The sequence below is a fragment of the Gallinula chloropus genome, assembly GCF_964237585.1.
Source record: "Gallinula chloropus genome assembly, chromosome: 29".
Classification (NCBI taxonomy): Eukaryota; Metazoa; Chordata; class Aves; order Gruiformes; family Rallidae; genus Gallinula; species Gallinula chloropus.
In genome coordinates this window covers 5,110,298-5,123,266 of record NC_140114.1, presented here as the reverse complement: position 1 = coordinate 5,123,266, position 12,969 = coordinate 5,110,298, and positions in this window count along the sequence as shown.

The window sequence follows — 12,969 nt, the reverse complement described above, 5'->3', positions numbered from 1 at the left end:
GTGAGGCACATCTAAGGACTGTTCCCTTGGCTGTGAAAGCTCTGAGCCCCAAGGTCAGTGGTCCTGTTTGTAGTCTACATGGGGAGGTTTCAGGCCAGGAACTTCTTTCATCCCTTGCACCTTTTGTTTTTAAAGTATTACTGGATTTCAGCAGTTTCGAAGGTGGAGGACTGCAGAGCTGTGCAATCTTGTCAGGCACTATTACGGTCGTTCCCTTGGTTTGGAATGTGCTGAACCTCATGCTGCTAGTCACTTACCTAGAGAGGTTTCAGGCCGGGAAGATCTTTAGTCCCTTGCCCATTTCTTGGGGGAGGTATTGCTGGACATTTAGCATTTTCAGAGCTGGACACTGGGAGAGCCTGAAAATGCTGTCAGGCACTGTTAAGATGATTCCCTTGAGTGGGAAAGCACTGAGCTCCAGTGCTAATGGTGTTGCTTGTAGGCTACCTGGGGAGGTTTTAAGCCAGGAATGTTTTTTTGCCATGACACCATTTGTCTGGGATCTGTTACTGGACATTTAGCATTTTCAGAGTTGGATGCTGGTAGAGCCAAATAAAACATCAGGCCTTGTTAGGACCATTCCCTTGGCTATAAAAGCTCTGAGCTGCAAAGTTACTGGGGCTGCCAGTGGGCTACATAGGGAGGTTTCAATCCCCCCAAGATATTTTGGACCTCAGACCTTTAGTTTGGGAGCTATTGCTGAGCATTTAGCATTTTGGAATGTGGATGCTGAAGAATGATGTCTGGTATTATGGGACCATTCCCTTGGCTAGGAACACCCTTAGCCCCAAGGTTACCAGGGCTGCTTGTGGGCTGCCTGGGGAAGTTCCAGGCCAGGAACATCATTCATCTTTCAGAGATTTATTTGGGAACTATTGCTGTACATTCAGAAATTTTGAAAGACAATGCCTGTAGAGCCACAAAGTGACATCAGGCACTCTTGGGATAGTCCTCTTGCCAAGGATAGTCCTGACCCCCAAGGTTACTGGAGCTTCTAGTGGGCATCCTCAGGAGGTTTCTGGCCAGGAAGCATTTTCAACCCTCACAAATTTTCTTTGTGACCTACAGTAGAGGTGGGAGATTCTCCCTGTCCCTCCTTTTCTTACTTATTCTGTAAATACATTAATAACAAAAGGAGGGACAGGGAAAATCTCACAACTTGATTGGATCTGGGGGAACCATTGTGACAGAGGATGAAGAAAAGGCTGATGTACTGAATGCCTTTTTTGCCTCAGTCTTTAGTGGTAAGACCAGTTGTCTCCTGATACCCAGAGCCCTGAGTGGCAACACAGGGACAGGAAGTAGACTGAAGCCCTGCTTAGATCTGCACATGTCAATGGGTGTGGATGGAAAACACCCGAAAGCACCGAGGGAGCTGGCAGAAGTTCTCCCAAGCCACTTTCCCTTATTTACCAGCAGTCCTGGCTGACTGGGGTGGTTCTGCCTGACTGGAAACTGGCACATGTGACACCCATTTACAAGGAGGGACAGAAGGAGGACCCAGGGAAGTACAGGCCTGTCAGCCTGATCTCAGGGCTTGGGAAGGGGATGGAACTAATCATAGAATCATAGAATGGCATGGGTTGGAAGGGACCTTAAGGATCATAGAGCTCCATCCCCCCTGCCACAGACAGGATCTACACAAGGTTGCCCAGGGCCCCTTCCAACCTGGCCTTGAACACCTCCAGGTATGAGGCATCCACCCCCTCTCTAGGCAGCCTGTTCCAGCACCTCACCACTCTCTCTGGAAAAAACTTCCCCCTAGTATCCAATTTAAACCTTCTTTCATTTAGCTTTAATCCATTCCCCCTTGCCCTGCCATTGTCTGCCCTTTAAAAAAGTTCATTCCCCTTGTCGTGGTTTCACCCCGGCCGAGAGCCGAGATCCACGCATCTGCCTGCTCCTTAAAGGAAAAGAGCAGGGGAAGGGGGAAAGGGGAGGTGGGGGTGTGAGAGGCAAGGGAAGGGAAAAGGAAGGGGCAATAACCCCCAAACCAAGAAACTAAGAGGCCCGTGGGTTGGGATAAGGACAGTTTACTAAGATAACAGAAAGATACAATGTAACAATGTAATAAAAGAGCAAAAATCTATGAAGCTGTTGATACCCAATGCAGTTTCTCACCAAACCCACAGCTCAGGCCGTGGCACCCAGAGCCGTCCCGGAACCCGACCGTCCCCCAATAACCGGACGACCTGGAGCCGCCCCTGCTCCTCCTCCCATCACCCCCCCCCCTTTATACTGGGCAGGACGTAATTGGCCTGGAATACTCTCTTTGGCCAGTTTGGGTCACCTGTCCTGGCTTCACCCCTCCTTTCTCATGAATAGAGAAATATGAAGAGCTGAGAAAGTCCTTGACTGTCTGACAGCAACTAAACCCATCAGGGTGTTACCAGCACTGCTTTCATTTTAACTCCCAAACACAGCATTCCATCTGCTGCTGCAAATGAAATTAACTCCATCCTGACCAAAACCAGGACATCCCTAAAAGCCTTAGTATGCTGTATATTCTCACACCTCCTGTAACTCCTTTAAAATCAACATCGTATTCTAAACTAAACCCAAAATCACCCAGAAGATAAACTATTATATCAGGGTGAATGTGACACTATGAGGATCAGCTGAGGGGACTGGGGCTTTTAAGTCTTAAGAACAGGCGGCTGAGGGGAGACTTTTTCACTCCCTACAACTACCTGCAAGGAACGTGTAGAGAGGTGAGGGTCAGTTTCTTATCTCAGACAGGGGGGGATGGGATAAGAAGAAATGGTGTCAAATGCACCAGGGGAGATTTAGGTTAGATATCAGGAAGAATTTCTTTACTGAAAGGGTGTTCAAGTACTGGAACAGGCTGCCCAGGGAAGTGGTGGACTCACAATCCCTGGAGGTATTTAAAAGGTGTGTACATGTTGTGCTTGAGGACATGGTCTAGAGGTGGACTAGACAGGGTTAGGCTGTGCTTGGGTCATAGAATTATAGAATCACAGAATCACAGACTGGTTTGGGTTGGAAGGGACCCCAAGGATCACAGAGCTCCAACCCTCCTGCCACAGGAAGGGACACCAACCTCCAGCCTGGATCTACACAAGGCTGCCCAGGGCCCCATCCAACTCAACTTTATTGATACACCTTCCCCTGGGGCAAGCCTTGAGGTTTCTGTGATCACAGAGCCACTTTCAGTGCCGGTCCCCAGCCCAAAGCTCCCCAAGAGACAAGGCTCAGGAGGACGAGGCCATCTTGTGGATTTGCTTGAAACAGCAGAATTTTGCCAGCCGTGGAATTGGGGAGCAGTTACCCCAGGAGTAACTTTTTTGCTCCTCTTTCTACCCCAGTCTTAGCTGTTCCCTCACAGGGGTGATGAGTAACGTGATTTGGGAGGAGAGGTGAATAGGATGGACATGTGCCTGTGCCCCTTTATTGGGATTTCATCATCTCTGTGTGTCACCTTTGGCAGCCAAGAGAACCAGTTCCCCTGGGCTGCTCTGCAGCCACCGTCCCCTCGTCTGTCCGGCGGGTCTCAGCGTTGCTCTGCAGTCGCTGTCACTCCCTGCAGCAGCTCTCCAGCACATGGGACGTTTCAAAGATCCAACCAGAGCTCAGGAATTGGGGCAGTTGCCCATCAATGCTGGTTTTCGTCTCCCCCACAGCGCTCTGTCCAGACCTTTGCCCTCAGTTTGTAATTCCTCCCTCCCAGCCTGCAGCCCACCAGGAAATGTCTCTTTCCCTGTCTGTCTCTGCTGCCTGGTCATCTTCTTTCCCTGCTCCCCTTCTGGCCCAGAGACAGTGGCTGATGTTGTCTTTCCCCGACTGCCTGTCTGTCCCTCCTGGTCCCTGTCTGTCTGTCCTGCAGCCTGTTGCTCTGTTTCCCTTTCTCCACACATCTCTCTCCCACTCCTGCCCATCTTTCCCACCATCCCCCTGTCCCTCTTGGGCTGACGCAGCCTGGGGTGAGGCAGACATGGAGCATATGGGAGTGGGGCCAGTCCAGGGGCTGGTGTCCCCACAGGGTCCCACAGCAGGAAGGAGTGTCCCGGGGCACAGTGGGAGCTTTTGGCTCAGGGCCCTGGGGTGCCAGGCTGCCATGGGGGTCTCTAGGCAGGATCAGTCTCTGCTCCAGCTGCGGCCAAGCTGAGGTGAGGGCCGGGGTCCCTGTGAGGCAGCGAGACCCTTGGCTGGGCGCAGGGGCTTCTCCTGCCTGCTGGATGCCCAGGGCTGGCGGGGAGGGAGATCCAAACTGGAGACTGGGCATCCCCAGGGGTGATTCGACAGCTGGCAAGGGCAAGGACATGGAGTCAGAGCCCCCCTGGGACCAGGCACTGGGCACGCCGACTCCCAGAACCACCCTGAGCCATCCCAGCAGGTTTAGTTTGGCAGTTGGTGGAGCAGTGTGTTTTTGATTTCTCTGGCTCTGCTCAGGCCAGCTCAGCAGCTACAGCTGAACCCTGAGAAGAGCTGATGCTGCTGCGTGCTTTCTTCCAATATAAAGGGCAGGCATGAGTTCAAAACCTTTTTATAGAGTTAATATGAAAACAAATTAAGAGTATAAACAACTAAAGTGAAATATCTCTCTGTGTGTTAAAAGCCTTTTGGTGTAGCCAGTTCCATTGCTGAAGGTGTCCACAGCCTGGAGGCAGAAAACATTGACAAAAAGGTACCATGAAACCTGAGGAGATCCATGAACAAAGGCCTCCCCACCAGAGTAAAATCACTTGTGTGTTCCTGTACCCGCTCACAGTCCCACAGTAACTCAACACACAGATGTACAAACACGTCCCACTAAACCCTGATGTCAACGACTGGTAACTCCCAGTACCTGCATTTACAGGACTGGAGTGTGAATCACACTGGATAGTGACACAGTCGTGTCAAACAACAGCGACCCCAGAAAGGCCAGGGGGTCTCTGCAGTGTGGGGAGTTTCTGTCACCACAGAGAACACCTCTGAAAGGTAAACACAGCCTTCTTCAATTTCACTGGGCTGAAGGAGATGCCAGTGAGTGTTCTCTTCCCTTTCAGCTTTTCAGAGTCTTGTCTTACAAGCCGTTGACACCACAGTCCCCACGTTACCTTGCGTGGTGCCTTGTTGGCAACTAAGGTGTCAGGGGAGACGTCCGCCTGGTGACACGTTGGGCACATGTGTGTCTCTGACTGGAGTAACGCTGTTCAAATACCTGTGAATGATCAGCAGAATCACAAGAGGGTTTAGCCAAAGTAAAGACATTTTTAGAGTTGTAATAAGCTGTAAAGAAAAGTAGAATGTGTGAATATGATCTGAATGGAGAGCATGGAGCTATAAAAGTTGTATTGTGTAAAAAATCTATCGTTTGTGGCAAATAACATGAAGGATGCTATTTCAGGACATCCCCAGTCATCATCATTCCACTCCAAAGTACAGGGAGAATCCCCAGCCTCAAGGTTACTGATTAAAAAAAAACACTCTCAAAAGCCATTTGTCTGCTAGTGCACAATTCTGCCCTCCTTTCCAGGGTGTACTGAAATAGGAACCAGAACTGGGACCAAAGTGAATGGGTGATCCCCTCTTTCTGCTTTCAGAAGATGAGATGTGAGGGTTTGGATTGACCAACATGGGAATAAGACTTACATTCATCACAGTAACTGTTTCCACAGCAAGGAGTGATTGCAGCATCTGTCATAGTTTCCTTGCAAAGGGGACAGAAGAACTCACTGGGAATGGGATGGTCTGAGGAGGAGGAGGAGGGCTCGATGGAGCGGAAGGGTTGCTTTTCTTTCCTTCCTCTGGCATACGCTTCCCTGGAGGGGGTGGGGAAGGAGGAGGAAGAAGGGGAAAGATGGGTAAAAGAGAAATTTTCCAGACTTTGGATTCTACCCAAGAAGGAAAATCAGTGGAGTTGTTCAGTCTCTCCATTGGCCATCTGAGACTTCAGCTTTTAGCTGAAACTACTTTTCTGTCGCTGCAACAGCAGAACTGCTCTGGAAAGCCTGGTCCAACAGCTGTTTGTGAAATGTTTTCAGGAGCAATGAAACATCAAACCAAAGCCAAGTGAGCTTGCAAACAGAATGAGTCCAGCTCAATCCTGCCTGCATGTTTTGCAGAAACACAGGTAACGGCATACCACAGGTGTCACCAACTCCCAGGGGCATGACAAGTGAGACCCCCCAGTTGTAACACGAGACAGTGTCACAGATTTTAAGGCCAAGGTCCAGTGACAGTGCTTCCTCCCTGTGACTAGAAATGCCAGCCAAGGTGGCTGCACTGCCACTCAGACATTTCTCCACGCTTCATCTCACTCCCTGTCTTCTCAGTGCAAGTTATTCCACACTTAACACATTAATAATGGGTACTGTGTATGTTCGTGTGCTGGTGAGCAGGGCACCCTGAGTGCTGGGGTCATCCACCTCCACCAGGAAATCCCTGGGAATTACTGTGCTCCTCTTAATTCTGGGAACCGGCTTAAAATCTTTGTCCTGTGAAGAAGAGAAATGCAGAGAGAACTCATGGAATCACAGACTGCTTTGGGTTCCAAGGGACCATAAACAGCAGCAATACTCCACCAAAGACTTGTGTAATTAGAAAAGGCAAATAATCACCACTTGGCATCAACAGAAATCTCTTGGGTTTAGCAAAAATACTAGAAATGTTGAATGGTCATTAAAAAAGGGAAAGCCAGGAAAAAACATCATAACATGCATGAAAGTTCCCAGAGAAAGTTCTATTGGCATGTTTAATGTCAGTGACAAGGAGAAAATGTTCCACGGATAACTGCAGGTTTCCCTGGCATCTGGAAGGGCTGTGACACGTTGCCACATAGCCTCTCTATTTCACCCCACCAGCAATGGGTCTGAATACGAGTAGTCACTCCTCCGTTATCTGACTGGCAAGGGAAACAACCTCACAGCAGAGTGATGCCACCAGTCCCACGCAGACTGACCTTGTTGGTGGGGCAGTCCCTGCGGCAGTGCCCAGGTTTCCCGCAGCGGAAGCACAGGTAGGACGGGGGAGGTGGACCCCAGGGGGTCTTCAAATAGCTAAAGGGCAAAGAAAGACCAAGATACGTCTGTATCTCTCCTGTGGAAGCGAAGAGCTCAGTGACTCTTCAGTGGCCTTCAAAGGACAGGCGGGGCAGTCTCCACACTCACGTGTGTGGGTGGTACTGCTGGCACGACTGTGCCATCACTGCCGCGATCTTCTCTTCCTCGGCAGCGTCGGCACGAGCCAGATCAGCAGTCTGGGCAACAGGTCGTGATGTGACACACACATGAGGAACAGAGGGAAGCCCCCCCAGACAAAGACAAAACACCCCTTCCCATCCTGGACAGAGCAGCACCAGGCTAGCGGGGGTTGAAGGGGAACAGCTGCTGGTACAACAGACAGTTGTCCTGGAGATGCTCTGGGCAGTCCTTACGCCAGGACACGGTGTTTCTGGGCCTGTTACCCCACGTCCAAAGAGCGTTCCCGGGCACTCCGAGCCCCAGGCTCTGCTGTCCCTTCCATCAGCACCTGTGTCACCAGGCCAGGTTGCTCCCAAGTGGGCTGCAGTGGAGAGTGATACACGACAGCATGTGTTGGGGCTGATAAGGTTCTAAACCCCTCCTGTCTTCCCAGGCTGGACACTACTCGTGATAGGATCGTGTCAGACACATAGTTTGGAAAAAACATAATAGATTAAATTATTAACATTTAAATATAATCTTGCTTCACATGGCAACTGTCACCTAGCACAAGGTCTCAGTGTAAGATTTACAAATAGGAAGCAAACACCTTTCCAGGAACAGTTCTAGATAAATATACACTCATACCTTAATAAGCTGGGCCAGGGAAGTGGATGCAGAGGAGCCATCAGCCTGATCAGAAATAATGAAACACAGATTCAAGCTCTACACTCAAAGCACAGCACCCGTTAACCCCTCCTGTAGTCTGGAGGTCTGTCCTACATCCTGAGTGTCCCTGAAAGAGCCATTTCCACTCTCCTCTGATTGGCATTTGCTCAAATCTGAGCCCAAACCCACGACACTTTCTGAGCATCTCTGCACTGAAGGAGAAGAACCTCAAATCCCCAAACCTGCTGGAGGTGGACAAGGCTCTAACCGTGTGCCCAAAGTACAAGTCCTCACCAAGTGAGGGTTGTGGCAAGAAGAAAACAGCACACACGAGCTATACAAACACCCATCTGACTGGCTGCTGGCAGGCAGGTGTAGGACAGGGCACCACGCTCACTTGTCCCAACCTGGAAACACCGTGACCCAAAACCATCCTACAGGATCTGAGCCACCCAGAGTCACTCAGGAAACAATCAAGTGGCTGCAGAGCGAAGCACAGTGCCTGGCTGGGCACAATGCTGATATCCACATCCCAGCTGTGCTTCTGGGGCCACTGTTTCTACTTTGGACTACGCTGAACCTATTAGCATTGTCGTGAAATCACACACTCTGTTTTGCTGCAATATGGGCTAAGTTGGTGTCTGGAAAACACAGCAGGGCCACGCTGGTTAGAATGGAGGGCAGCGTGGAGGAACAAGGGTGAGGTTGTGGTTTTACATATGGCTTTGGATGTCCCTCTGGCTGGCTCCACTCGGCCTCTGGAAGAAGAAAGACAGGATATCAGAACTGAAGCTCAAGCACTTGTGCCCAACAGAAAGCAGAGACAACAGACTGTAAAACCTCAGCATCCCAACGGGATGTCCGGAGAGAACAAAGCGTACATGCTTAAATGAACCCCAAAACAAGGCCGTGGTTAGAAGCACAACACACTGGGAACCAGGCTGAATGGGGACTGCCTGAAGGCACTGCAACAGCACCTGCAGTAGAGAAGCCCATTGTTGCCATGCAAGAGCCACGCAGATGCATGTTTTGGGCTTGCAGATGCTGCCTGGGTACCAGGGTGCTGCTGCACTGCTGGTTCCAGGCACACTGGAACTCATCGTCTTCTTTCTAAGGGCTCAAAATCCAATCCCTCTTTGGGACAGAGATTTGACAACCAAAACTCACAGCAGCTTTAACAAGAAACAGACTCTCTGAATGCCTCTGTAAGCTCCTACCCTGGAACGAGGTAGCCCACTGGCAGCCTGGACAAAGAAGCCCGTGCTCGATGGACACTTACGCAGCGGGTGTTTTCCTCCTGGCTCTTCCTCCTCCAACAGCCACTCTCCTCACAAGGACCGAGGAGTTCTTGGGGATCAGGGCATCATGATCTGTGTATTCTGAAGAGATCAATACAGAAAAAGACACCAGCTTATTGCTACGCATGGATGTTACTGTGCTGTTACAGAGCACTTCAGGGAAGCCCTTTACAGACACAGGAGCAAAAGGTGAGAGGTAACATGGCCCTTTTATCCTCTCCACATGCTATGAGTCCATATGAAGAAATTTTAGGCTACCACTGCAGTGGTGACTCGTCAGAAGGGCAGAGAGACTCCAACAAAATTCCCTCTGGAGAGTGCCTGGAAAAGCCTTTGGCAAACAGGGTGTGCCTGAAGCTGTGCGTGCCGTCCCTGCGCTTGCCCGATGGCAGCCTTCCCAGAGGGATTCCTGGGAACTACAGCTTTGGTAAACGTTACAGGTGGCCCCTCAGCAAGGCATTCTTCCACGCCTTGCTCTGAAATGAAGATGTGACTGACTCACGCTATCCTGAGACAACCCACAGAGAGCAGAGCACGGCTCCCTCCGGGCACAGCTGCCACACAACAGTCTGTGCCACTGCCAGCCGGGTGGTCCCAGAGACCCTGCACCTGCCACCCCCATGTACCTTCGGTGGTCTGGGCATTGGAGATCTGCAGGTCACAGCTGGTGGCCTTCAGCTTCTCCTGGACAAAGATCTGGCGCTTGAGGTCACCCAGGGAAATGTGGAGGCCGTTGAAGGTGACTGTGCCATAGGTGAGCACTGAGGCGAACTTGTAGTGCACACAGGACATGTTTGGGGCCAGGCAATGCCTGCTCTGCGATGGGTCTGCCACAGCAGACTGCCCACCAGCGCTGCCCAGTGCACACAGAAGAGCACGGACCAACCACAGCCCCTTGTGGGCCAGCACATTCTGACAGAAAGCCCAGGTCACCTGGGCTTGGTGGCTCCTCTGCAAGCCCTGGGGAGAGCCGTTCCTGGTTGCTGTCACTGCCCATCAGCCCTGTACCTGGCACCAGCCTGTGCCACTGCTGTGCCTTCTGTTCTCCTGGGCCTGTCACCTCCTGCTGTCCTGTCACCCCTCAAGCCTGTCACTGCTGGCTGTCCTGTCAGCCCCTGGCCATGTGCTGACATTGGAGAGGGTTGGCCCATAGACTGAGGGATCGATAGCTGACGTGTGTGTGTCTGTATGTGTGTGTGTTATATGTGTTCACAAATATCCAAAGACAAGAAGAGTGATGGTGATGAATTGGAAGAGCCATATCTGGGGGTGATGGAGAAGGCATGGATGCTTCTCTTCCCCTCACCAGCTGTCGAATCACCCCTGGGGCTGCCCAGTCTCCAGTTTGGATCTCCCTCCCCGCCAGCCCTGGGCATCCAGTAGGCAGGTGAAGCCCCTGCACCCAGCCAATGGCCTCACTGCCTCACAGGGACCCCGGCCCTCACCTCAGCTTGGCCGCAGCTGGAGCAGAGACTGATCCTGCCTAGAGACCCCCATGGCCGCCTGGCACCCCAGGGCCCTGAGCCAAAAGCTCCCACCGTGCCCTGGGACGCCTCTTCCTGCTGTGGGACCCTGTGGGGACACCAGCCCCTGGACTGGCCCCACTCCCGTAGGTCCCATGGCTGCCTCCCCAGGACTGCTCCGGACAGGCTGGGCATCTGGTGTGGCTGAAGCCTCACTGGGGACTGGTGCCCAGCTGGTGCTGAGCTGCTCAAAGACACCATGAAGGAAACTGGTGCTGAGCTGGCACCAAGTACCATCACTGCTGGACTGCTCCCTGGCATCACCCACCCGGCACAGCCCAGCTGCTGGAGGAGGCTCTGCGGAGGCACCTGGGTGGTTCTGACCCGCTCGCCTCGGCCATCAATTGGCATCTCTGGCCACCTGATGCCCAGATCAGGCAAGCGGACAAAGCGCCCAGCTCATCTGGCACCACCAGGATGCAAGAGAGCTCCCTGAAGAACAACCTGCTTTCCAGGAGGCAGAAGATGGTGTCAAGACACTTTGGACCAATGGTGAGGGTACGCTGTGGTGGTGTAGGCCTGGCTCAAGGCCAGAGCTGGTCAGAAGAGACTCAGCCCTGACCAAGAATTGTGAGTGAGGGTCTCTGGTGGTCCTTGGAAGAAGGCCATGAGTCCTCCTCACCATGTACTTTTCAACTTTCACCTAGAATGTGAGGGTCTTGCAAGCTTGCAGTGTTCTTATCAGTCTGAGCTAATTTGTGTCCTTGTTAGTCAGTTTTTATGTAGCAAGGGGATAAACGATGTATCGGTGGTGGATGCCATCCCGCCCTTGAATCCTTGTTCCCAGAGATAGTGTGAGACTGTCACAAGTAAGTCCTTTGTTATGAAAAAGAAAGAAAAAGAAACAGCCTCTCTTGTCCTTCCCAAGCCGTTAGTTCCCAGAGCTGCTTCCCATAACTACACTGCATAACTACACTACCTATATATCATGATCCTGGACCCTCACATCAATTGCCATTAATAACAGCTCAGTTACAAAGGTTAACATAGTTTAACTGCCTACCGGTTTGATTAACACATTGATTATACGAGGTTTATTACAAAGCCAGCAAACACTTTGCTGCAATTTCTCTCTTTGTTGGATATGACAGAAAATACAGAAAGCCACACAATGATCAAATTGCAGCAAATCTGTACATTTGCACTACCCACTTAACACATGCCATTCATAGGAGTCCTGTTTTATAACACAGAGAATAAATGTGCACTGGATGTTCAAAGTTTTTGCTTTTTCACTTCTACAGAAAATCCCCCCTGAAGATTAAGATTGGAAGGAAGACCCTCAAGAACATGCCCACACAACTCCCAGTATATTCCTACCCATTAGATGAGCAGCAAGCTGCAGATTCGGTGTTTTAGTTGTTGCATTTCAGGGGTCGGATATAAACATCTGTGTTGGCATTCAGTAACAAAGGCATGTGTGTGCCCAGGGGTTGGGTATCACTCATAACAAACCTATGGTTCTGACCTAAAAGCAATGGATATAAAATACACTGTCCCATTGCTCAGGACAAAACCACTATTAACAAGCCAGAAAAATCATCTGACTGGTGCAGTAAATACACAGCAGCTTCTTTTCAGTGTCCTGATCATCAACTGCCTAAGCACAGAGGTGACATGTGATTACGGAGGACTGAGCTAGGAGGACAGCTCAAACTGGTTATTACTGGCATCAAAAAGTGGTAACAGAGCAGAGGAAACACACTATGATTCCCTGATTTTAGATATTTATTCCCTGAGAATCTAGTACACATTTCTCCTAGTTGAAGACTTTTGCACCAAATGGACTTTCCTTCTTATCTAGCCAAGCTCTGCCTGCTCTGGAGGCTCTGTGCTCACCACGAAGGAACAGAAATGCCTGAAACAAATCAGCCTGGATAAAGCAATTTACTGCTGGCAAAGCTTCACCTTGCCCTGAAACCTCTGGGCTGACATTGCAACTTCCCCACAGCTGCTGTGCACGGGCAAATCCCTCCCTGCCCAGCCACACGTGAAAAACACTGTCACTCTGCAACAGAAAGCCCCTCCTGTCAGTCCATACAGAGTGGGAAGGGCAAAGAGCCACCACTCTATTTGTCATAAAAACCCCTCTCCCCCTTTCCCTGGGAACTGAGCAAAGGGAACCACAGCAGCACCTGCACTGAAAGGATCAAGTAACTGTATCGACCCCACTGCTCAGACAGGTCATCACCAGGCAGAGTCATTAACATGTGTCAGCACCACAAATACCTGTCTCCAGCCTTCACTGGGAGATAGATGATCCACACTCTGTTAGGTGGTTTTATTTGCTACAGGAGTGGTACAAACCAGAAAACTTTGGGACAAATGGACCCCTTTAAAACCCCACTTTATCTG